Genomic DNA, 27,140 nt, shown 5'->3' with positions numbered 1-27,140 from the left:
GTAGGTACATCTCTCATTTGCCCTTCACCCACACTGTACTTACTGTTTTGAGTCTCAGTCTATGTGTTCTGTTTCATTCCTTATTCAAAGTAACATTTAAAATATTTTTATATTCTTAGATATATGATAAATGCATAAAAGGAACGTTTGATTGAAGGTTTTGATTGGAAGTTACACCAAATTTAATCATGCAACCCCAATGAAAACCTGGTTAGCTTTTATGCTAAGAATAGGCCAGCGGAAAGGATAGCAGAATCAGAGCTTACATATTTAGTATTGAATAAACCCTATCTTCTGTGCTGTTTTCCATAAAAACAGACATGCTAGATCAAACTAAAAGATTTTTCTCAGCCAGTGGCCAGAAGCTGATGTTTAGAAAAAAGAACATATGAAAGAGGGAAAGTAGAGTGCTAGTTGCCAGCTACTCCTGTTTAAAATCATCGACCTCTTATTTAATAGCTTTTCATGGTCTTTCCTTTATAGAACTGTTTAATCACTTTGGAACTTTTTTGTAATTTTGGCATCCCATGAAATTGAATTTCAAAATATAATATTCTTAAGCAGAAAAGGTCTTTCTTATGTTTGTTTTAAACCTGCTGCCTAATAGTTTTCTTGGGTACCCCACAGTGAGTAATCACTCCCTATTCAGTTTCTTCGTGTCATTCATAATTTTATATTCCTCTATCACACCCACCTTTTGTTGTCTCTTTCCAGGATGAAGAGTATGAGTACAATTCTGATACAGAAGCTGCCCCATACCTCCAACCTTCCCCTCTGATGTTCTGCCCTTTCTGGGTCTACATATCCTCCAGCAGTTCCACAAAGCATTCACTGTGTGGCAGTCTCATCAATATATGCAGGGACATAATCAAGCTTTCTGTTTCTTTTTTATTGTTATTATTCTTTTCCTAATACTTCCAAATATTGTTTGTCCCTTGATAGCTGCTGAGAACTGGGATGATGTTTTTAGGGAATTAATCAGAATAGCTCCAAGATCTTCTTTGCTAATTTAGAATCCACCACTGTGAGCTTCATAATTGCAATTGTTTTTTTCCTCAAGAGTATTGCTTTGCATTAATTTCTCACCCAGTCATTCAATGCAGTAAAATCCTTCTGCAGCTCTTTACAGAAAGTTTTGGCTATCTTGAGAAATTTTATATCAGTCAAAAATTGTTTCCTAATCTCCACCCTTTTTTTAGAGATGTTAAGATGTTGAATAGTTAAGAATGTTAAGATGTTGAATAGCAGACAGCTCCATTCATTCCCCTACTAAACCTTTTGGAAAATGACCACCTGTCATATTCTTTTTTATTCCCCTTTTCTTTAACATATTACTAATTCAGGAAGACACTTATATCCACTTATACCCAAAATGGTTATTTTTTATTAATTGTTGTTAAGACAACTATTAAATATCCAAGTATGTAATGCCAAGTTTTGCTGATTTATCCCCATTATTACACAATAAAACACTGTCACATACTTGTTCTGGTCTTTTTTTAAATTTTAGCTAATCTGCTCACTAGAGAATTGAGATACACTAATGAATTTCAGTCTTGCACTCTTCAGTTCAGGTTCTTTCAAAAAGATTTTTTTCTTTAGTTTAAATCTTTCTTGAATGGTGCTTTGATACTTTGTCGGAACTACAGTCAGCCTTCCTCCTTTTTTATTTTAAATTCTGTAATTAGTTGTGTCAATGCTTTTAGCAAGTCAATGTTCAACAGCATTTTGGGCTAGTTTCATGACAGTTAAAAATTAATTTTCTATGTTCTCATTTTTTCTATGTTTCTTTTTCTAGGGTTTTCTATGTTCTCGTTTGGACAGAATTTCCAAAATGGAATTTTTTGCTAATACCTTTAATAGTCTTCTGAAAGCATTTTACCCTTTGAAACACCTCTTTTAACTTCTTTTGAGAAATGTTCATCTGTATGCACTTTCCTGTTTGAAGTTATATTATGATGGGAAGATGGGCATGGAGTTCTTTTTTTCTGCCTTCAGTGATATCAAATTTGAGAAGGCTGTGACCAGTATTGCAGAGCAGATTATCATTATGATTTTACAGCAGAATTTCAAGAAATAAATAAATTTTATTTTCATTACAAATGTCTAATCATTCATTGCTGGATTAAAATAACTTCCTTAGGAATACACTCACAGGTGTGTGCACTGCATAGCATATAGTTAACATAAAAAATCTAATTTAAATTACTGCCACTAAGTGAGAAACTGGGATAAAATATATGTTGGCCTGGATTATTTGTGAAATATTATATTATTATGATTACCTTCATCTATTAGGTGGACCTTTTCGTTGTTGTTTTAAAATTGATTTAGTTCATTGACCTGACTAAGCCTGCCTTTTTCATGGAAGTGTAGAACCTTTCACCTGGGATAAAGATTAGATATTGCATTTCATCATTCAACAGGAATACATAAAATCTATTTATATTGCAAGGAAAATAGATCCTTTTAATCATTTCAGCAATCCCTATTTTGCAGATTATTCAAATTAAAAAAAAAAGAGGAAATAATCCATTGATATCTACATCACTAAGGACAAAAAATAAAATAAATAAATAAATAAATAAATAAAGATAATTGCAGGTTTCTAGTTAAGTAAATAGCTTAAAAGAAATTCTTATTAAAACAAGAATTTCTGCATGTTGCTATTGACATGAGTGCCCTCAGAAAATATTTCAAATTTATCTGCAATTTGTTTTCATTCTTTGCATATACTGTGAAAAATGCAGTACATTTTTTTCAGAAATGCCTTTGAATTCCCATTTTTAAGCATATTAAAAGGCAAAATAACTGAAAATGAATTACTAACTTAATTTTTCTTCTGTGTGACATTAATTGTCATATTGGTCTGTCCACAATGATATTCAATGAAAGTTTATTTTTGATTGATGATTACAAATTTTTATTTATTTTCAATGCTAGACAGTATTGATCTTCTCTTCATTTTACCAGTGACTGTGGCAGACTACAAGGTCTGCCAGGTCTACAAGGTTTGAAAACACTGACCCATGCATGAGCACAACAAAATTCAGCTTTTGTAGTCAGTGCAGAACAAAGGCTACAGGTAAAAACCAATTCAAAATCAGTGTTTTGCTTGTTTGTTTTTTAAATAAAAGAGGATCAGAGGTTAAGAAATATCTATTTTATATAAATACTGACTAGTATTTTTTGACATTTTAAATTACAGAGTTGTTGCAACAATAGTCAATGTCAGCAAATGACTCAGATCTGCACAAACAGAAAGAATCAGTTGTCTTCAGATCACCTGGACCACAATTAAATTGGCCCAGACATATATAGATAATTCTTTATAATTTCTTTTCTACCTGTTTTGCCACCTACAGCATTTTTTCCCCAGTTCAGTGAGATTCCCCAAAATAAGAACAGAATGGAGACAAGCCATGTTCATTTTACCCAGAGATAAAGTCACTCAGGCTGCCCCCTCAACAGTGAGTGAAAAATAGTGGGTGGGAGAAGATCTTCACGTTAGTAAAAATGTGCTGAATGTTAAAAAATAAAACAAAGAAACAAACATGAGCAGTAAAGCTAATTTTGAACAGAAGTTAGGGGCTCTGTAGCAACAATTTTCAGAACTGTCTCAAATTTAAAGGATAGGAGCTGAATAATGACAGCCCCACAGCCAAGAGGAATTTCCCATCTTGTAATTACATGGATTGCAACCAAAATCACCCTTCTATGCACTCCAAACAGGAAAAGCAATATTTTTCTATCAAATACACTTTAAATATAATAAGATATGTCACACAAATACCTCATGCAAGAACTCTAAAGAAATCAAACTTGGATAATGTAGAGTATAGGCAAGTATACATAAATCTATGCACACACGACATTGAAAATCATTTAAACTACATATAAACTACATAACAAATTGCAACAAACTTTTAATAAAACAAAAACATTTTCTTTTTACCCTGCTCTTTTCAAAATTAATACATTTTTCTCCTTTCCTTTATATCTGTATATATTGCCTTGTTTCTCCTTTTTCTGTTAATGTTAGATTTTCTCCCTCTTCCTCCATTTCCATGTGTATTCGTTTACTCACCTACCTGACTTCCCTCTTCTTTCTCTCCCCTCTTTATTTATTGCCCTGTATCTAAATAGCTGGGTGGGACATAAACTCTGCCTAAGCCAATCTCAGCGACTTTATATCCACTGCTTAGAGAGGGTACTCAGGGTATAAATGACTTTTTCCCTGGTACCTCAGTGTCCCTTGTATCAAGGCACAGTCTTGTCAAGGTGTGGCCTGAAAATAATGAGGATGGAAATCCTTTTGGCTTAGGGATCTCCATGTCTGTTTGTGGTTTAGAAAAAACAGTAGGTATTTTACTGTACTTTTTATTTTTAATCTGTTTTTGCATTTGTTTTGTTCAACAGCATGTTATTTTAAAAATAAAATAAAATAATGAAATGAAATGAAATAATGAAATGAAATGAAATGAAATGAAATAAAATATAAAATAAAATAAAATAAAATATAAAATAAAATAAAATAAAATAAAATAAAATAAAATAAAATAAAAAATAAAATAAATAAAAGTGTGTGTCTTTTTTCTCACAGCGATGTTTCTTGTCCCCTCCTCCCATCTCTGCCATGCATAACAGAGCTGCTTGTCATGCACAAAGCAGGGCCACAAAGGAAGAGTGCAATCCTGCATACTCTTTACAATTTCGCTACTGAACTTTGCCTGTGGCTTCATGTTATTCATGGAGCAATTTATAAAAATATGTCTTCTGATGAATATTAAGCCATATTATCTTCAGTGAAATGCTCAAAAACACGATCCTCGGAGTACTTAGCACAAATACCAACCCACGTTCCAGTTGAGATAGAAGCCAGACAAGTTTTCCAGGTATCAGACAATCACCTGCATGTCTTTTCTTGCCAACATCGTAATGTTTTCAAGGACAACACTCTTAGTATTCTCCTATGTAAATAACTCACAGTACAGTCAATGGGATGTGTAGCTGAGAAGCTCTGGAGAGATGTTACCTAGCTATAAAACACTACAATGAAAGTTTTTGTTGCTGAATATACACCTGTTCACAGAAACTAATAGGTATTTGCTGCATTTTATGAAATGTAAATATATTTAAGCTTCAATTTTATTAAAATCTATTGATGAGGAGAGGAGGTTCTTTTAACAGAGTGCTAGGAAGACATTTATGAAGCCTTTTCTATCATACTTTGCCAACGCTTTTACCAAGAGGTTCTTGCAAAGAGCTTCTGCCTTAGCTTTCTCCAAATCCTATATCCCAGATGTACACGAGCTTGAGATTCTGACGATTTTTTATGTTTAGCTCAACTTTTAGGCAAAAATGCTTCTTTTAACCAAGAAGGTAAAAAATATTCCTGAATCAAGAAACACATTAAAACTTACCTTCCCCCACCCCAGCCCCCGAAATTAATAGAATAATACAGTTTCCAATTTACCTAATTTTAAATAAAATTAAAAAATATATACAATAATAAATGAAATTCCTGTAAGCAAGAGATTTTCTCTTCAGAAATATTTTGATGAATAATAAAAATAACAATGAATTCTGCTGGGAATCACTTCATCGTGAAATTGCCATTCAATATTAAATCAAGCCACTCAATACATCCATAAAATAGAATCATTGGCCCATTAATTTGTTAATAGAATTGTTACCTTCATAAACATCACAGTTATAACTGAATCTTATAAAGCAAATGCCATAACAAGATTGGTCATTAGACAATTAGGAGATAAGTGTGGCTACCCTTGTGGAACACATTTCCTCCTCTTTTATGCATATTTCTTCATTGAAGTATTAGGTTGCCACTGATTTCTTTTCAATAGCACGTGTGTTTTTGTGACCAGTCAAGTTCTCTCTTCATTCTGCTCTGCGCATTTATCCGGTCTGTTTACACTATAATCTTGTTGCCATTAGGAATTAAGGCAATGCCAAGCAACACATGGCCTTTATTATTTATAGAGCAGTAAATAAAGTTTTACAAATTGCTTATATAATCAAAGTAAGTTTCTTTTTAGAGCTCTTATGTTGTCAAAAGAGAGGTTAGTTTTATTTTTCCATATATTGATAGAATGTTTTTTTGCAGTTATATTGGAATGGTTCCAGTAAAGAACTGTCTTCCAGACACAGCAGAAAATAAACCAGCCATGTGTGCTGTTGCAATATTCATATTTGACACATTCCATATCATGCTTCATTGGAAGCTTCATTCACCAAATATGATGTCAAATGTGCTCTATTTGCAAACCTGAGTTGCAGTATTTTTGGCTACTCTGCTGTTTGCTCAGGCATGTTTTCTGTGTAGGGACTCTTCAAGTGAAGTCATGTGCAATGACAAGGAAGCCATAAGCACTCTCTGTTCAGATGCAGGCTGACACAAAAGAAAAGGCACACCATGCTTCCTACAAACACTTCAGAGCCTCTAGTTCTGGACTTTGTTTGATATATAGAACAAAAGTTATTAGACCTTGAAAGCAGAAGCTACACATGGAATGTGGCAACACAATTTCTAATACACTAATAAATTGTTTATGAAAAAATGTTGAATTTCTTTAAAGCACTGTTACCTTTAGGCAAGAAGGTTAGATGGCTATGTGCTTATTGTATCAAAGTGGGCAAGAAAGGCTCTAGGGAGACCGTACTGAGGTTTTTCAATATATAAAAAGAGTTTATCAGAAAGATGGACAGAGACTTTTTTACCAGGGCCTGTAGTGATAGGACATGGGGCAACAGTTTTAAACTGAAAAAAGTTAGATTTGTATTGGATATAAGGAAGAAATTTTATATGATGAGGGTGATGAGGCACTGGCACAAGTTGCCCAGAGAAGTGTGGATGCCCCGTCCCTGGAGGTGTTCAAGGCAAGGCTGGATGGGGCTTTGAGCAACCTGATAGCAGATCTCCCTGCCAGAGGAGGGGAGGGATGTTGGACTAGATGGTCTTTAAGGTCCCTCCAACCCATACCGTTTTATGAGTCTATGATCTAGAAGTCAAGCTGGAGGCAGGAACAAAGTTGCCCTGGTCATGAGTGACACAGCACATAAAGTCCAGCTTCCCAAGGAAGTGGGCAGCTGTAAGCCAGTCTCCACATATGATGTGAAGAGAAGGCTCAGATCCTGGTGAGTGTGGAATAAGACAAAGGTGTATTCTATACCACCCCATGAGGGCCTTCAATAGCAGTCTATTGAAAACTGGATAGCAATCTATCGGCTAAGAAGCACTACTGGAATGTACACAACTGGTTCGTTCTGTGGCAGTGAGGAATGATTTGATGAATGTTAACAATTTCTCCCACTAATTGGTTGCAAAAACAATCTGTGTGGAAATTGCTAGGATAAGGAAGAACCAGTTAGATCTCCTCAATGCTTACAGTTAATTAGGTTCATCTTTTTCTAGTGTTCAGGTACACAGACAGAGGGACCAGAGCAGGGACCATTCTCAGTGCAAGAGAACTTATGTTGACAGACAAGCCAGAAAAAAGGAAATATATATCCTCTGTAACAAATCATGAAAAAGGCACAGAAACTTTAGTTGTAGCTGTAATGGAACAACAGAAGATCAACACAAAAACATTCTCGTTATCCCTGAAGAAAAAAAACAAAGAATGCACAGATCACTTTTAATGTCTGCCTGACTTTAAATGTCTGCCTAATTCAGACTTCTGCCTGAAACAAAAATAAATTTTGACAGCATAGACAAAAATGGATCATTTTGACAGTGCATGGAAATATCTTTGGGGGGAACTTAAAAAAAAGTAATAAAATGTAACATGGCAGGCATGGCAAGGAGGGATAAAATAACTACAATCTTGCTCAAAGTGGCAAAGAGAATCTGGGATGGCAGTCCTGTGTCTGAGCATACCAGTCACCTGAAGGACTGGGAAAAAGGAACCACTATGAAACTGTATTACAAATGGTATTAAAATAGCCTTAACAAATGGCATGCGATCTTATTGCTAACAATTCATGGCAAATATACCACACTTTTTCTGATCAGAATGCTAGCAATTGCAGATTTTAATTCCCTACCCCTACCCTGTCAGTGATATTTTGCCTTTCGACTTACCCTCGCCTTCCAGAGTAATAGTTGTCACAAAAGAATCTCGTTGAACAAAGCTGGATGGGTAGTATCTCTCCTCTTTTAGAAAAAAATTTCAGTAGTGTAGTTGAAGGGCTACAAGTTGAAGTTGTGTAGACAATGGTGAGATATTCCTTTGGATAAAACAACTTCCTGAAGTATTGTCAAAATAGAATATGTCCTCAGATGTCCATACCAGGACAAATTTATTGGCCGGATATTTCCTAAATGATTAAATACAGATATATTCTTTTCCATTTGAGCTTGCCTTACAATAAACCTCTTTCACCAAACCAGAATTCTGCAGAGAGACAGAGAAATTAATTTTGCTCATGTTATCTATTTCCTGCAGACATTGACAGATAAACCAAAAACTTACTCAGTGACTGGAGTCACTAAATGTTAAAACTTTAGGAGAAAAATTTCAATGAGATTTCAGAAAAGGTCTCTATTTCAAGACAGTTGACTAATGCATTTATCTAAGCAGTACACTCATTGTTCTGTTTACATTTTTAATGTAACAACTTAAGTCAGCAAGGAGAACCGTGCCTCTCAAAACCTCACCTGAAGAGCTTAACACCATTGCTCATCACCCCTAAGTAACAAGGCTTCAGTAATAACTTTGGTGCTTCTGTGTCAAGGGTTGTGAAGGAGCCACAAGCCTTCCCTAGAGAAAGGCTTTCAGTGCCGATGTATGGAACATACTGTGAAACTATTGGGCAGAACAAAGGAGGTGGAGGATTCAGAGCAGTGACAATGACCAGCAGCTATGCAGCAGCACAGATGCAAAAGTGGACAGATCTGGCCAAAGTAATGAGCTCTCGCAAAAAAAAAAAAAAAAAAAAAAAAAAAAAAAAAAACATTATTTTGGCAAGCCCAAGAACAATTCACAACACATTTAAAGAGTAAAAGCTAAAAAATTGATGAAAGCATTTATCAGAATTGTCTGGGATGAGATCTCTGCTTGCTATCTCTCAAAGTGCAGGAAAGTGACTGGACTGGGATGGGGGGAGGAGAAAATTAAAAAAAAAGAAAAAAGAAAAAGGAAGAGTAGCAATTAATTTGTTTTTCTGAAGTTGAAGAGCACTACTCTTCTACATACCTTCTTCATACTTATACAGCTCAATGGGCACAAAGATGCAGCTCAGGGCAACGAAGCTAGTGAGGGGTCTGGAGAACAAGTCTTATGAGGATTGGCTGAGGGAGCTGGGATTGTTCAGTCTGGAAAAGAGGAGGCCCGGGGTGACCTTATCACTCTCTACAGGTACCTTAAAGGAGGCTGTAACGAGGTGGGGGTTGGTCTATTCTCCCACGTGCCTGGTGACAGGACGAGGGGGAATGGGCTAAAGTTGCGCCAGGGGAGGTTTGGGTTGGATATTAGGAAGAACTTCTTTACTGAAAGGGTTGTTAGGCATTGGAATGGGCTGCCCAGGGAAGTGGTTGAGTCACCATCCCTGGAGGTCTTTAAGAGACGTTTAGATGTAGCCCTTAGTGATATGGTTTAGTGGAGGACTTGTTAGTGTTAGGTCAGAGGTTGGACTAGGTGATCTTGGAGGTCTCTTCCAACCTAGATGATTCTGTGATTCTGTGATTCAAAGTGTATCCCCAGGGTTAACAAAACTAACGATCTGAAGGAAGGGAGTTTCACAGCTTTTAAGCCAAGCTATAGGACATATAGACAATATTTTATAACACCACTACTGATTCACATTGCTTCCCACGTAACATTAACTCAGTGAAAACTTGCTAGCATAATTGGCAGTCATTTATCATGTTATCATTTCAAATGGAATAAATCCAAGTGCAGATATACACATCAAATGATTCCAATGAGTAAGTGAAATAAATTTATCATAGATAAATACAGTGCTTTATGAGTAATACTTTTTTTTTAAGGCAAGAGTATTTTGTAAGACAATATTTTACTAAAGGAGACCAGGGACAATTTTACTACAAAGCCAGGGAAAGATCTTGTAGCCTCCCTGGCTTTTAGTCTTAATTCAAATGCAGTAACAAATAACATGCATTTTTAAAAAGAACCCTTCAAACTATGCTGCTGTCCTTCTGCCTTGCAGTTAATTCATTAATTAAAACACTTCCACTAAAAATACTAACTGGCTGAAAGTGGAGTAGGATACAGAGAAAAATGAAATTGAGCTTCACTTCTATTATAATCTCTATACAGCTAAAGGAAAATACGAATTTATTGAGGGTGACAATTTTTCTTTCTCTAATGGACAATTTCCATTTTAATTTTTTTTAAATTCAAGTATAAACTAGAAAATGGGTGGTGTTTTACCAACATTATATTTTCATTATGTTAATTCAGATAGTAAGCATCCACTGTTTTTCAGATCAGACAGACAGTTAAGATGATTGCTTCTTTTATGTATTTATACACATTTTAAGAAATTGCATGCTGTCTGCTTCTGCTGTTGATTTCTATCCCCTTTTTCAGCTGATAAATGCAAAAAGTGTCTATGTGCTTGGTGACCTTCCCAATATATAAATGCATACTTTCAGCAAAGGCATGCCCTTTCCCAACATTTTTTTTTTTTTTAGTTTGCATTTAACAAAATAACTGCAAATGTCAGGTATTAGAACGGTTGAAACAACCTTTTCTATTTTGTTGTCTTTAGAACCCCATCTTTTATTCATGACTTCTCTCTTGGTGCTGGAAGGGAGGCTGTGTTGCCATAGCAATGCCCTGCATATCCTTGTGGATAGCTTACAGTTTCACTTTTTTTAAACAACAAAGAGCCATTGATACTACATGTTGCCAAAGGTTACAACAGTTGAATTCTAAAATGGAAATATTTCTTCTATAAGACTGCATAGTATATATGCCATGCAAATTCAAAGATTCAACATACAGCCCTTTCGTGAATACAGACGAACCTGGGATAATACTGTTTGGTGTCAATATATTATACAGAAGAAAAGTATTTAAAATATACTCCTTGTTATCTCCTGTTTTCAAGATATAAATGTTCAGATATGTACAACATACTCTTACAGCTTTCTGACCTATGTTAGAAAAAAAAACTTTCTACATTTTAACAGTTCTGGATAATAAAATACAATCTTGTATTCCAATTATGATTTAATGGTAAATACACTCCCAATGTCAGGGAACAGTCACCTTATAGGAGCTTCCTTGCCCACAATGGATATTAAATATAGTTGAGTGTCCTTCAGGACTTCTCAAGTATGGTTTTTGTTCCTACCCTAATTGATTTCTCTTCTGTCATATTTGAGTCCCACAGATAGATGTTTACATAGTACGAATTCAATAACAGTTCAACAAGTTAAATCAAATAACGAGTTAGATGGAAAAAATTAGGGTTACAGTCATAAAAAAGAAAGGTATACTGGTGATTCAGCAGGCAGCACCCAATGACTCAGAACAGATCAAAGAGGATAACAGGGGCAAAGCATCTCCTGTCGCTTCTACAGATGAGTAAATCAGAGAGAAAATCCAGACTTTTCCACCCGCAAAATGCAAGACAGATGACAGAACAAATGCCTCTCTCCCTGAGCATACTGAAGGTCTTTACTCCTTTCTCCTACTATACTTACTAGAGAACCAAAGCAACTTCAGTAGGGGTTTCAATGAAGGGATTCAATTTCATGTGCAATCCTTTTGGGATCACTGACTGGTAGCAACATGGTCCAGGTTCAGTTCCCAGATCACTAAAGTACTCAAAATGAGCCTTTCTGTAGAAACCTGGCACACAAAGGCCACCTCTCGACACCTGACAGCAGTGCCACACCAAGCATCTCCTGCACCTCACGCCCACCCCAGTCCTCCCTCAGGCCTGTACCGACGCAGCCATCTGCTGGGGCCATGCAGGAGTCCATCTCACAAAAACAGCAATCACAGAATCATAGACGGCTTGGGTTGGAAGGGACGTTAAAGACCATCTCATTCCAACCCCTCTGCCCTGGACAGGAACATCACCCACCAGACCAGGTTGCCCAGGGCCTCATCCAACCTGGCCTTGAACACCTCCAGGGATGAGGCATCCACAGCTTCTCTGGGCAACCTGGTCCAGTGCCTCACCACTGAGTGAAGAACTTCTTCCTAATATCTAATATAAATCTCCCCTCTTTTAGTTTAAAACCATTCCCCCTTGTTCTATCATTATCTGGCTTAGCAAAAAGTTGCTCTCCATCTTTTTTATAAGCACCCTTTATGTACTGAAAAGCTGCAATAAGGTGTCCCCAGAGCCCTCTCTTCTTTAGACTGAACATCCCCAGCTCTCTCCTTCCACTCACAGAAGTCTGCTGTAAGCCCTTGGGTTGGTTGTCAAACCTCACTAGATTTACTAATTCACAAACAGTTGCTAACACAGTAACGGGCAGAGTGCAACTGACAGAACAAAGAAATATTCATCAAATATCATCCTGACTGGACCATGTGGGTACTTGACAGTAAAACTTCACCATTAAGCAGAGACTGGGACAGGCAGGTTTAAACAAACTGTTTAAGTGGAAGAGAAGGAAAAAGAAAAACATATATAAACAACCCCAAAACCCACCACCCTGGCAGAGTACCTAGCACTCATCCTGATGCCATCTCCTCCAGGCGAGAAACTGCTGAGGCAAACATGTGTCATCTCCTCCCTCCCTGACTTCCACCACTTGCCCCCTGACAGAAGTCAGTTAGCTGCCTTTCTCTGCAGAAGGAGCTCCCCAGGCATTCCCCTGGCCAGCCCAGACAACCATTTTCCCCAGGTCATTGCCAGCTGCTCTGATTTTGGTTTTGCCATCAGTGCTGGGACCAAGTCTGCTGGTGCCCCTCTGCCACACCACCTCCCAGGAAAGCAGTGACATACCAGCCCCACCTGGGCCCCTGACCCAAAGGCAAGGCCCCACTCCAAGTGGTCCCTTGGCCTTGCAAACAGCTCCTTGAAGCTTTGGCTCCTCACCTTTTTTTTTTTTTTCTCCCCAACTCTCAAACTGCAGAATTTAATTAGGGTGGCTCCCTCATCCCAGGAAACAGCTAGGCTCCTTGAGCTTCTCCCAACATTTTACAATTTTATTTATTTTACAACTCAGAAATGCCCTTAAAAAGCTGCTCAATAAATAAATAAACAAACAAGCAAAACTTTAAAAAGCTGCTCAGAGAGGAACAGGTTGCATCACCCTGGCCTACTGGCCCATTTCAGCCACCACTTCCCAAAAGAGGCTCTCAGAGGAACAGGGGAGCTCTGGATTTAGAGTTCCCAGAAAAGTACTTGTCTTTGTCCTTCTTGACACCCACAGTCAAGCATACAAGGAAATATTATAAACAAAAGACTAGAGTGAAAATAAAGCATGCCACAGCATCAACTCACATTCTGTAAATTACCACAGAACATTTTGTAAAAAAAAAAAAAGAAAAAAGTTTTCTTTTTGTATGTGATGACAGTGAAAGCTTGCTAGAAACTCCTTGCTGGACATCTACAAGGCTGCTGTGTTTGAGCCTGTCCCTTACCAAAAATAGTCCATAGAAAGCCTGTACTCCATGTCTTCATACACATTTAGACATTTGTGAATGTGATGCTGCTCACTTGTAACAACATCAATGTTCTTAACACCACGGGCAATTTTATGAATAGTGGAGAATGAAAAATTGTTTTGCTGATACATTTTTAGTAAATAATATGTCAGTGCTACATTACCAACTTTGAATATTAAAGTAGTCATAGGATTGTCTCTGAAGTCACTGTTTCTTACAGCAAATAAAACTCAGGGAAAAGTCAAATGGTTTAGATGAAAATATGTCATGCTCTCATCATGATAGAGAAGGCAGCCAAACCCATTTAAAATAAAGCTTGAGGTCTGATATGATGCATTCAATACCAAGTACAATTAATAGGCTGTACGCAGGCAGCTGCCCCAGACTACCATGTGCAGCTCTTAACAACTTGCACCTTCCAAACCTGGGCCTAGAAGCAAAGCCATCATCATTAGCTGGAGCCAAGCTGGAACCCAGACTAGCCAGGACGGAAAGATCTTGCAGAGACCATACTTAGGTGTCTGAAACTTTTATACTCATTTTCTGTATCTCTACCTACTGCCTATTAAAAACAGTATTTGTGGGTTGCACAAAGCATCAAACAGCAGTTTGAGGTGACTGGGAAATTTTGTGGGTTTGCTTGCAAAGTAGAAGAAAATAAAACATTCAGAAGAATTTGTGTCACATATTTAGTGCTTGAAAAGTTGTTAATTCAGTAAGAAATTAATTTGTTGCCATCCTACTTTAACCAGAATTACTATTTCTGGTTTACTTTCGTTTTCCACTTAACCTGTCATTACAAATGCCTATCCAAGAAAGCTACCCACCTCCCACTGCTGAACCACCTGCAGTACTTACTGCTGTCTTTTGCTCCCAAGTTCTCAGCCGCCCATCCCTCTTCCCTAGCTCTATTTCCCTGCTTCTGACCCCTTACACATCTTTCTTCTGCTCTCTGATGGGTTCTACAAATATCTTCTTTACTGTACGTGTGCTCTTGCAACTCTAATTCCCACTCTCAACATGCTCTTGCAGATGAAGTCTTGGGTTATGACCACAGGTCCAAAAACTGCTCTTGGATAGTTTTATACCCCAGATCACTGCTGAGCAACAAATGTATAAGGGCTTTATTTCTATCGTGCTAGTCCCCAGTTGGCTGCTGTGTTTAAACGTATGGTTTTATGTTGCAAATTCTAAGTAAACCTACATGCATTGGACCTCCCTCCAAAACCCAACAACAAAGATCCACGTTTACTGTCAGATAGATACTACTGGAAGATGGAGCTGAAGTTAACAGTACGCAGAAAAGTCTTGTGGTAAAACCATTAAAGGATTGAATTGTAATCATTCATAAAATCAGGAAAATCAGGATGAAAATTACACTTCATATAAATCCAAATATATCAAGGTATTTAGGATATCATTATATGCCTTTTTTTTTTCCCATATTCAAGGGCCTTATGTACTGGCCTGGAATAACACCAACTAATAATCATGAGATTGTGATTAGGCAAATCTGGCTGTTGAGGCCAAGCTCAGAGTCCTGCAGCTGTCCCATGGAGTTATATTGAAGCTTAGAGCTTTTGCTTAGTCTTTAAAGTATTTGTCCTTAAAAGTCTGATAATAGCTGTCATAGCAAACCATGAATTTCCACAATTGTCAAAGTTTTGAGGGCTCTCAGATTGGGGATTTTTGTGCTTGTATGCCTAGATGAAGTCCACATTTAAAGCACACTTCATTTTTTATGCTTTCTTGCCCTCACAACAGGAGGGCTATTCTTATGGTCATTCGGAACAAAATAAAAGATGGAGAAATGTGTACATGACCCAATTTTTAATTATTTTCAATTTAATTTTGTCATATTGAAATGTTTTCTTTTTTAATAAAATAGTAACTGAGACCATCACATTTTCTGAAGAAAATCACTGCAGCTTTCATATATTAATGCTCAGTGCAGTACCGCATATTAAATGGTTATGCTGAAGATATATATTCTATACAATTTCTTCTGTGTTTCATATCAAAATGGTAGGACAGATAATTCTAGGCAGCAGCACTCAAAATCTGAGCTGTATTTGCAAATACCTTAATACATTAGTGTATCAGGCAGCTTCTAGCGTCCAAGTGATAAACCTTGTAAAGAATTTAGAGGGTAAAGTGATGTATTAAAATCAATGTGAAAGATGACTTAGAAGAACTTATTATGGACCAGAAGCACAAAATCGGGTATCCAGGAAGGCAGGGAAGAGGATGTCACAGTTGTTTAAAAGAGAATGACTTCTCTATTGAAATGACGGATTTAGAGATTCTGAAGAATAAGTACCAGGATTTGGGGCACTCCTGACACATGGGTTACCAACTAGTAGAAGGGCTGAGTATTATGCAGAGGCTATCTAAGCTAGTGGCATTAATAGTCTCTCTCTTTAACTGTTAGGTAACATGGTTCATTGTCTCTTTGCCTTGATTATGTGTTGCAAATTAACCTCTTCAATGTTGCTTGAGCTTGTAGAAATGAACATTATAATTAAATGGTCTTATTCAGTCATGTGGCAACGTTTGCCCAAATTAGAAGTTGTTTTCTCGACCTCTGAATGTTTAATAAAATGGTAAGCAAAGTATTATTATCTTTTGTTTGTTCAGAATGACTGTCCCATCTCTCTCTCATCTTTCCCACTTTCTGACAACAATTAATAAGCAGTGTGCCCTTTACTAGCTTACGAAAGCAATCTAAAATTCAAAGGAAATGCACAGCATCCCTCTGCACCTAGAAATGATTAATCCAACATTTTATCTTCCATTTTCTTTATATACATACATATATATGTATTTTAGACCACACTGTAGTTACTAGTAAGACTAAGCACACATTTCATTCAGTATCAATTTGAAAAATTAAACATATATTTCTATACCTAACCTATCACTTGGTACTCACACATACTTTTAAATGTGTGCATGTTGTGGATTAAAGCCAACATTTTAATAGATTCCAGAAACATGAAAAGGAGACAGTGGTAGACAGACAGACTCCAACACTGTGCTTCAACACTGACTAGGCCAATCATGGGCAGGATTCAGCCTCTGTCTATCCAATTCAGAGAACAACTTTCAAACTAAGGTCTACCTTTCTCACAAAAAGAGTCCCTTAAAGGAGTCCTCAGAGAACCCAACAGATGCATTCCGGTGTCATTCCAGCTGCAGACACTGTGTTTCATATAAAAAAATAAAAATAGTATCTAAAAACAAGGACTTAAAAACGGGTGTACCAGAACAGTGACGTAACTGCTAATCTCTCTCCTTTTATGTTCAATAGGTATTTAGAATATTTGTAACATACACAAAAATCAGTTTTAAGCAGGATAGATTTTTACTCTAAAACACACATTTTTGGCCTGCTTGTTAAAGCCTTCTGCTGGGACACAGACGACTTGGGTTGCAACCTCTTTCCCAAATCAACAAGGAGATCTGAATGTAGGTTTATACATTCTTCTTGGGAGTCTTGGTTACTGACTGCAAATAGATTAGGGGGGTTTCTCGTTGCTGTTTCTGTGAATGCTACCTATCACCTTGAAATTTGTATTAAGCCAAAAACAATTCATCACGTTGCACTCAAATTTGCAAAGCTTTTCCTTTCTCTTGAAACTTTCTCAGTGGGGGAGTAGGGGGGCAGGAGGGAGAAAAACAAAACAAAACAAAACCTCAACCATAGTAACTATAATATTGGGCATAAAAATTCTCAGTCAAAAATAAGAGGGTATGCACATGTGATAATTTTCAGGTTTGAGAACCATATTTAATACTCAAAAAAGAGTACAAACATCTACTAGCTACAGAAAGGATGCTGCTTAATACTACTTTATAGCTTTACCTTAAAACATATTGAAGGATAAAAGGGAATTCTGTTCTTTAGTCTCCTGGTCTCATTTTCAGTTATATCACACATAGTTGTTAAAGACAGTTGTTAAGGAAAAAAAAAAATCTGACTTAAATTAGTTCCCAGATTCTCCTTTATTCCTTGCACGATTCTCAATTACTGGTAAGACCATAGAATAAAATATATGTGGGAATGCCATAGATCCATTCGATTCTAATTGGGTTTATGGGCACTTGTCTGGAGTGTCAAGCAGATAAGCTGCCCCTCTGGGAGTCCAGTAATGGGTGCACAAGAGATCCCATAACATCCAGTACAGAAAACTCCTGGCAAGAAGTTAAAAATGAGCATCCTTTCTAAATGACTGCTTTTGCACAAGTCAGGACCCTATACAGTAATGGAAACAACATGGAAAGAAGCAGGGGAAAATGACCAGAATAATTTTTGATCAACGTAATTTTATCAAATTTTATACCAGAGGGTAATCACAGCAGATAAGAGTATTTGAATAAGTATAATAGAAGAATTAAACTGATGATGCTGAGCACACATAAAACATAAAATTGTTTGTGAAGTCACAAGATTTTAAGTAACATAGTACTATAACCAGTATATAAAAATAAATGCAAAGTATTTATTGTACAATGGCTACAGAAATCAAACCAAGTTATCTGAAGACTTAGAAACAGAAGCAATTATTTTTCTAAGGGGATGTGTAAATTGATGTGGTGACTGCATTAAGACACAGGAGGTGGTAGCGTGCTGCCCTCCAGAGACTGGATTGATTGCTTCTGTTACCACTTTCTTATTTTTACTATTAGCAGCAAAATGTTATGTCCTTGCTTTGCCCGATGCCCAAACAACTCTGAACAAGTTAGTTTTGTGGCATTATAGACTTCACTAGCCACTTTAGGAAAATTAATAATTTTATTTTCTGCTACAGCTGAAATCCGATTCTAAGTGCAATAAGTAGGTGCAGTGCCTTATGCTTTTCGTTTTTGGGCATCTAAGTTTCTAATATGTCCACAGTCATCAAAACAAATTTGAATATTTATTATTTACTCACACAGAATCACATATTCCCACATACAGTTTCTTTGTGTTTACATTTAAGAAAATAAAACAATAGATGATTGCATCTTACTTCATCTGAGCTGCTTAGCAGCCATCACAAATGTACCAAGGTAAGTCTTCTAGCTCATTCTTCCACAACCTTTCTAGCTGCCTGAGTTCTTGTTTGGATTTGATATACAAAATCATGGAAGATTGTGTAATGTGGGAAATAAAGTGTTATCTTCAAAAAAATAGGCCTAGGAAGCCAGAACTCAAATATTCACAGCTGGTTTGCTGGCTATCTTGCCTGTCACTCTACATATATTTATTTTTTCATTAAACCTCTCTAATCTTCTCAGAGGAAATCAGTCTCAGGTATCTCCTCCTTTCTGGTCCTCTGCCTTACCTGGTTGCCTCTCTTCCTTTATTTTGGTCTGTTTTTCTCCTCATCTTTTTAACCAAACTGAGTATTTGCAAAGGACTACTTTCTGCTTCATATCTTTTCTTTGTAAAATTCTCTCTTTGTATTGTCTACTTCAACTCTATGTTTTACAAACCTGAAACCATAGTCTGCATTTAAAATTAATGAAAATGTGGAGTTGAATTGCCCACAGTATTTTTCAATTAATTCTTTCTGCTTTAACATCCTCCTCCCCCACCTCTACATCCACATGCTTCCTGTTTTCTCTACGAGGTCTCTAAGGCTAAGTCTGCCCTGTCTTGATTTTGGTTTAAAAAAAAAAAAAAAAGAAAAAGAAAAAGAAAAAGAAAAAGAAAAAGAAAAAGAAAAAGAAAGAAAGAAAATCAGCATAAAAATAAACAGAAACCCTGGTAGAGAGTATTTGCTGTATGGTATTATAATGTCAAGGAAAGAAAATGACTCATTTCTCTTCTGTCCTTCATCTTCAATCAAAATGCAAATTTGTTATTTACAACAAGCTGAGAGCTTGTCATACTGTCCTCTGTATTTTGAAGACAGAAGAAGTGATCTAGAAAAGGAAGGGTTAGATTTGTGGGAGATTGGTTACAAGGCAAGTATACATCTTCTGGGTACATACAGTTCAGTCCTAGCAGATTTCCCCTGAAGCGGGTAGGAAATGAGGTGCAGGAAATATAAGGTGAAGTTGCACGTAAGTGGTTAACCCTAGATGCAGGGACATTTAGCACCTGTACAGTTTTTGAGTGATATTTTCACAAGGTTGAAGGTAAAGAACCACACAGGTAAATAGAAAAGGCATGTCCCCATCAGTTCATCAAATTAGAAAAGTCAATACTTGAGCTCACAACATATATTTGGGGTTCAGAACGCTTCTCACAGCACTACTGTTAATCTGCATGAAGAAACATAATCTCTTGCCCGAAGGACTCCAGGGAGAGCACACAAAGATGCAAGGACAGGGGTAGTCTTGCATGCTGTCATTATTCAAAACCAACCAAGGGCTTTCAAGCCACTGATCTGAATCAGACCATTTTAGCTTTAGCCCAGTAAAGAGCTCATATAGAGCCAGCTCCCCCTGGCCTTTTTTCCTTAACCCTAAGAAGAGAAGATCTCACTACCTGGTGTCTGACTGGCTTAACAGAGTAGTTTTAATGATCACAACCAAGAGCTGTTCGTGTCATCAGGTATAAGTTAGAACCAAAACAAAAAATGGAGACAAATATTTTGGATTCACTGGCAAACCTCAGTGAAAATCCTCTTTCAACAGGACACAATTGTAATGTGGCACATATTTGTTATTTAGGAGTGACACACACAGCATCTGCCACTTCCCATTTCAACCTCGCTGATTTGTAGTCAATGTTCGAAAAGGATCGCTCCCTTTATCAAAAACCATACGCACAAACCAACAGCAGAAGTTTAATTCAGCATTTCAGTCATGACTAGCCGCCACTTCTCAGGTATAAACATACAAATACATATATGCTATACATGTCTAAACATGACTGATACACAGTAGGATTATATGCATGCCTCCGAGCAACCTGCAGTGGTGACTACCCCGACCACAGGCCACCCCAGCACCAGCCAGGCCCTGCGTGGGCCGGGTCCAGGGCCAGGGCCTGGCAGGCTGGCACACAGGGTCTAGGGACGGGTTTGCTGTCACAGGCCAGGGCCAGGGCTGTGCAGGCTATCACATGTGGGGACACAGTGGCCAGGGCCAGGGCCTGGCAGGCTGTCGCAGGCCTGCATGCAGGTGAGGGTGGCCCAGGCCTGTGGGAGGGGCACTCTCATGGCAGTAGGTGTCCCCTTTTCAGCTCAGTAATCAAATAGGTTTGACTGGTCGATGTCCGCCTTTGTCCAGCGCTGACCTACATGTTCTGCCGAAGGACATCTTTGTCTCACTTTTCTTTGGTCACCGAGTTCATGGACCTCAATAGGCTGTGGCTCGCAGTCCATTAACAAGGGTTCTCAGCGCGGCCCAGGCCACCCAGGAGTCCCGGTGCATGTTCTCACTGAATGGCTTCACTGGTGGCCCATTCAAATGCGCTAATGTCAGAAAAAAAGGGTTGAATGGAGGAGCCAATGTACACCATTGCTCAGGCAAAGTGACTGCAGCCTCCAACAAAGCCTCCCCTGTGGCGATGTTAAGCAGAGTTATCAATAGTGCTAAGGCAGAGCAAGAACTAATGCTCCAATCATGTCATCAACAGGTGGCACAGATGCAGCCACTTCAATGCAGAAATCACAGGGCAACATTTCCTGGTAATTCTATCCTCTTTCCAGTGCTAACTTACAGAAAAATGTGCAGATGTCATGTGGCTTTCTTGTAGTGTGTCAGACCCCCTTGAACTGCGCTCCAAAGGACTTTTTTGTTTCCAGTTTCTTTTACTATTCACACCAACTGTAGGCAATGTTAAAGTCTCATTTTGTGTAAAGCAGAAGACTTGGTTTTAAGGTACACATAAATAATTTTCTGTAGTTTTCCCTTAGCTGCATGAATGGGCACTGCAACCAAGAAAGGGAACCATTTCAATATGCACAATACTGGACACATTCTTATACCATTTCATTAATTCTTTAAGGAGCACACTAGGTTATTTCAATTTATTTTAAATCAAATTATCGTTGAACTCACATCAACTACGAACACAATTATCTTTTCTTTTCAGTTCAGTACTATGTCCACCTCCAAGATTTTGGGGGAAAATAGGGCACAGTAAAAACAGGCCTCACAACAATTCTGAATGCAACATCTATACAATGTGAATTTGAAAAACATATTTGAGGCGAAGAACTCCCACAGTTTCTGGCTCTAATTAACTCATCATTTTTGCAATGGATTTCCATTGCTGTGCTCATAGTAGGTGGTAAATGTGCAGCAGAAGGGTAGTAACCATCTCCACAAATGTTACTTCAGAGGAAGATGGACACCCTCCTCTGTTAGGCCTGAAGACTTGCATTAATTTTCAAACTATTAATATGAGACAGAAGGGGAGGAAAAAAACACTACGGAAAATTCCCCTGCCAGGGGAAATCCCAGCACTCCAGAAGGCTGAGATAGGACTCCTTCCAAAAGTGATTCCCACAGTCATCAATCTTTCAGGAAAAGCCCCAGGTCATGGATACAGACCCCTCACAAGAAAGCTTTCGTGAACTCTGTAACTAACCTGAAACCAAGAACCACAGCTGGAGTAGGTCCCACAAAGAAACAGAAGAAACTACACCAATGTTCTAGGTCTTTATGCTACAGGGCATTGGTTAAATGGAATTCCCAGATGATTTTAGGAAGCGAATTGAGCCCCATGCTACAAAGGTGAGAGGAAAAATTCCCTTTGGTTTCTAGCAGTCGAACCTGGGGAAGAAAAAAAAAAAAAAAGAAAAAGAGAAAACACAAACAAACATACAAACTGAACAACAACAACAAAAGATTCTTATTCAGACTTGGGCTATTGTTTGAATATCCTGCTTACCAGCAGGGAACAACTTCTTCTTTAGATAGACAGGAGAGAAATTGTGGGCCAGAAGCATGAACTAGGCAATAGTCAGTGCACAAGTGACAGGTTTAACATTCCTCCAATTCAATGCAAAGAATATCAGTTTAACATTCCTGCAGTTCAATGCAAAGGATATCCACTTTAATGACAAATAGAATTGATAAAAAGAGATAAGATTTTCATTGCCATCAGGTAGGTGTACTGTCAGAAGGGGTTAGTTTTTTCCTAGCTGCTCTAAATTCTTACAAATCCATTAATGTGTATACAGAGTACTGAACCAAGATTTCAGTTTATTTGTTTGTTCAATTGTCTGGATGTGATCTGCATTGTTTATTGATAGCTACTTTAATCATACATAATTTAGCTATTCCAAATTCAGGCTGATTATATATATATATATATATATATATATATAAAACACCTAGTAATACAGTGGTAACATTTTCATATAATCATTAAATCAACCTGGCTCTGAAATATGTGATTATTCATTAAAAACAATAGAATGCCTGTACTGAAAAGAGAGCTTTTGCTTTAAACTCTACAAAACCCTAGAGAAACAACTGTAAGACAGAAATGAGCCCTTTATAGATACCTACTCATTACAGCAGATTTTCCATGGCCCGTTCCATGAGAGTTTATGGAATAGTGAATCACCAAACACGTTAGCCTTCTTTCTCTGAGTTTTTGAAAGATGGAAGTAAAAGCAAAAGGATATCCTGATAAAATAAATGTTTTCCCTATTTCTTTGCAAATTGTTACAAATTGTTTTCAGCTTCACATCCAGCATACAAAATTTCCAGCATATTTCACAGAAATTTTGTCCAAAAAGGGGTCTAACCTGCAGAATTCAGGAACCCTTTAAATCCTGTATTTATCTTCAGTCTGTGCTTTGTAAATGGAACTGAACAGAGATTTTATATTTTAAAAACAATAAAATACTTTTTTTCATATTTTCACCTTAAATGCGACTAAGCTTTTTTTTTTTTAATTTCAAGTTAATTTGCCCCAAGCAAAACTGCTTTTAGTTAGCACAGAATCACCTGCTTTTCATTAGTTTCCTCTTCTTTTATTCTGTACGCTTATGACCTTAAAGGCTTAGCAGATCCCTGCGGACCTTTAAACTGTGAAGTGGGAAAGAAACTCCTGCTGCTTTGCATGACTTAGTCTTTACTGCCTTTATAAACATGAACAAAAAATGAAGGGCCAAAACACAGACTGCAGTAATTTCGCGGCTAGCCTTCTCCTTCCACATCTGAAATTCTCCATGTCTAAAAGCAGCACCTCTGTGCTGCTGCCCTGCACAGCTGACAAGAGTCAGCGATCTGGTGCCTGTCCCAGGGGAGTGACCACAGGCTGTGGCTCCCAGATGGCAGCACAACAACTTTTGTTCTTAAAGGACAGGCCAAAGTGTTTTACATACTCATATTTATACTCAGAATGTAATAAATAAAAAATTCTTCCTATAAGTATCAGTAGCTCTTGCTTGTTTTTTTACAATGTTAGGATTTACAATGCTGACTATTCTTCCTTCCTATTTCATCCAGGTGTTCTCACTAGGTTTTCTAGTCACAGGAGATACAATGAGGACTGGAGGTTCATACATGTAAGGCCTCATCCCTACAAGCATACTTAATATACCTTCCTGTTTACACTCAGAGAAGTAATTCATTTGACTAAAGCAGTCTTTGGCTAAAACAAATCTTTAATATGCTTTTTGATGTTATACATACATGGATGGAGGATCCAAATATAACACAGGATCATTTTCTGAAATACTACTTAGTACCTTGAAGAGATGGGACAATAAAAGACCAAGATTAGAATATCTGTATTTTAAACTTTAAAGCTGGCTTAAAAATTGCTCCATTTCCAATGGGAAGTGGCAGTTTCAGTTCTCCACAATGTAATACTTAGCACTGTGTAAGGAAAAGTTTTGTGCCTTACAAATTCTTTAGTAGGCACCATTTCATATCTAGGTATTTAGGTAATGGTAAGAAATGTTGGTATTTCAGGATAGAGTAGCCAATGGAAGTATTTGGCTCCAGCTGCTCTGTCCTGCACAAGTTAAAGATGGGAGTGAACAGCAGCTCTCTCACTGGTGCTAGAAGACAGAAAGCACTGCCAGTTTTCCTTAGGTCAGTAAACCAACCAGGCAAGGCGAGAGCCCTTCTCTTTTGTTATAATCCACCAAGTGTTCGTATAAAACCAGAGAGCGTGAGAACCTCACAGGGATCAAAATTTGGAACAGCATCCGATAGCAGAGATCCTCAGCTATACCTGCAGAGGAGCCCTCCCCACATCCTCTCTCCCGCTCCCATGCAGGGACTATAAAAATATCCACCACAGGGCTGGCAGAAAGAGAGATAGTATAGGGAAGGAAACACTGTGGCTGTGACCTGCTTTTTGAAGTATGATTCTCTTTCTTCTTGTCCCCCTTTATCCTAGTGCATTCTGCAACTTCTGTGCTATCTTCCCCTCCAGTGTGTAAGATTTCCTCAATCATCTCTTTCTGCGGTGCTCAGGAGGGCTGAGGGAGCTGTGAGGACCTCCTTTTCTGCCTTCCACCCACCCCACACACAAACACGTTCCCACCTTTTTCTCTTCACGGAGTGCAGCAGCAGCCTGTGCTTTTAAAAAGCAAGAACTTGAACCAACCCCCCCCCCCTTTTTTTTTTTTTGTCCTAGCAACTTGAGAACACAGAGCAGAGAAAGGAAGAACAGGAGCTTGAATATGTGCCAAAATACTGAGATACTGCCATGAAATCATAAAAATGCAGGGCTGAAATAGACTTCAAGAGGTCATCTAACACAGCAGGGTGCATTAAAGAAGAAACCTCTCTGTTCACAATACTGATGTTAATACTACCAGTCCACCTCAGCGACTTCTTATCAGAGTATTTGGCTGCCACTCACTCTTTTTTTTTGAATCATGCATAATTTCTGTCTGTTGTTCAGCCAAGCATCGCACCAACTTACATCTCAGGATGCAGCACGAGCTCCAGATAACCCTCTCCTCCTGGGCTGTGTTCTGACATGGTTTGCAGACACTGTTGTTCAAGGAACTTCTTCCTGTGAGTTCCTTTCAGAAAAGGACAGATGCATTAAAGGGTAGTTATTCTTACTAAACCCATTGAAATTGCATTTGTGACATCAGAATGGATTTTTTTTTCAGGCAGTGCACTGGACTGGTGAGAAAACAGTTTTTCAACAGCAAATGAGAGTGAAAATTAATAGGAGACTAAGGCAAAAGAAAGACCACTGGTTTTGTTCACCCAGCTCACACTGCCTGGATTTGGAAGAGCACACTTTGACCTTCCCCAGACTCATTACTGCTTTCTGTTTGACTGTTTAGGACGTTAGTCATCCTCATAGAAATATGCAGAAAAAAAAAAAGTTCTGCAGAGAAAAAAAAAACGTGTATGTTTTGCATCTGTTATAGCAGAAGGATTATGTGATATTTCCTTTCCTATGAATATATGAAATTGCCACAGACTGCTGTGCTAAGCTATAAACTACCAATGCAATTACCAATACACATATGTGGATTTGCACAATGATTCATTAGTCCACTGCACCTAGTGCTGGGAAGGGCAGTTAGCAGAACATGTGGCCCTCTCTGTAACAGATGATGTACAAATTTCAGACATGCCATAGTAAGGCAGGAAAGAAAAGGAAAGAAATGGGTTGAGAACAGGTGCGGTAAGGGATAAAGCTATGAATTCAGACAGAGGCAAACGTGGCAGGATGATCTAAGGTCAAAGGCTCTATTGAGTCTGTTTACAATTCACTCAGACTCTCTTTGGGGTGCTGGATAAAAATACTTCCTTGCAATCCTGCAGCTGGTCCTGTGCAAAGCTGGGGGAGGTGTGGGAAGAGGAGTGTGCGTCTTCATTTTCTCCCTCAGGGATCTCAGTGGGACCAGTTCTAGAGCACCTCAAGACTTAAGTTTTGCTTCATCTGCCTAGGATACAGGGAGAATAATGCTTCCCTTTCACCACTGTTCTTCCTTTAATCTATGAATGTATGTGCACTTTCAAATTCTAGTAAGAAGTAACATACATGCATTGAACAGTGCATACTAAGTTCTTATGGCCTTGCATTCTCTGCATCAAATAAAAGCAGATTGCCAAAAGGCTCTCCAAAGCCATGCATTGACTTTAGTGCCAAGACAGCAACAGCTGGGATGGGTCATGTGTGCTTATGGTTTGCTCCACCTCTCCAATCTCAGAATCCATCAACATTAACACTTTCAAGATGCAAAAATATCCAAAGAGAAATTAGAAGAGCAGTTAAAAGATGCATTGTTCAATCCTAAATACTGTGTGTCAACATAGGGATTTTGTACTTCTCTGAGTAATTTCTCTCCTCTATCATAGTCTCCACTTTGCTGATATACAAAACCAAAACAGATTACTACTAGCAAGATAAACAGTTCTTCTAAACAAGCTGTTTTTCATTAAGATAGATTAACGCTTTTTTTTTTTCTGGAGGGAGAGGCCAATAGGATGGAAATAGCAATATAAAATCAAACAAACAAGACAGAGTATTTTGCAAGTTATATGGCATTCCTGCATTTTTATAGCCCTGTAAAAAGGAATAAAGATTTTTTACATCAAAGGTATATATTGACTTTGTATAGGAAGGAAAAGCAAGGGAGGGAG

At 37.9% G+C, this 27,140-nt stretch overlaps 1 long non-coding RNA gene across 1 annotated transcript; it reads right to left on the bottom strand.

The window, feature by feature from the left end:
- Positions 1-20,449: 20,449 nt before the first annotated feature.
- On the bottom strand, positions 20,450-25,600 carry LOC118244600 (uncharacterized). Its single transcript, XR_004777598.2, has 3 exons — positions 25,456-25,600; positions 22,150-22,334; positions 20,450-21,487 (listed from the first exon to the last, which is right to left on the bottom strand). It is a non-coding gene; the product is annotated as an uncharacterized LOC118244600 (long non-coding RNA).
- Positions 25,601-27,140: the final 1,540 nt, after the last annotated feature.

This window comes from Cygnus atratus, chromosome 5 (genome assembly GCF_013377495.2).
Source record: "Cygnus atratus isolate AKBS03 ecotype Queensland, Australia chromosome 5, CAtr_DNAZoo_HiC_assembly, whole genome shotgun sequence".
In the NCBI taxonomy this organism is placed as follows: Eukaryota; Metazoa; Chordata; class Aves; order Anseriformes; family Anatidae; genus Cygnus; species Cygnus atratus.
The sequence above is the reverse complement of the archived record's forward strand: the minus strand, read 5'-3'. Positions and strand labels throughout refer to the sequence as shown.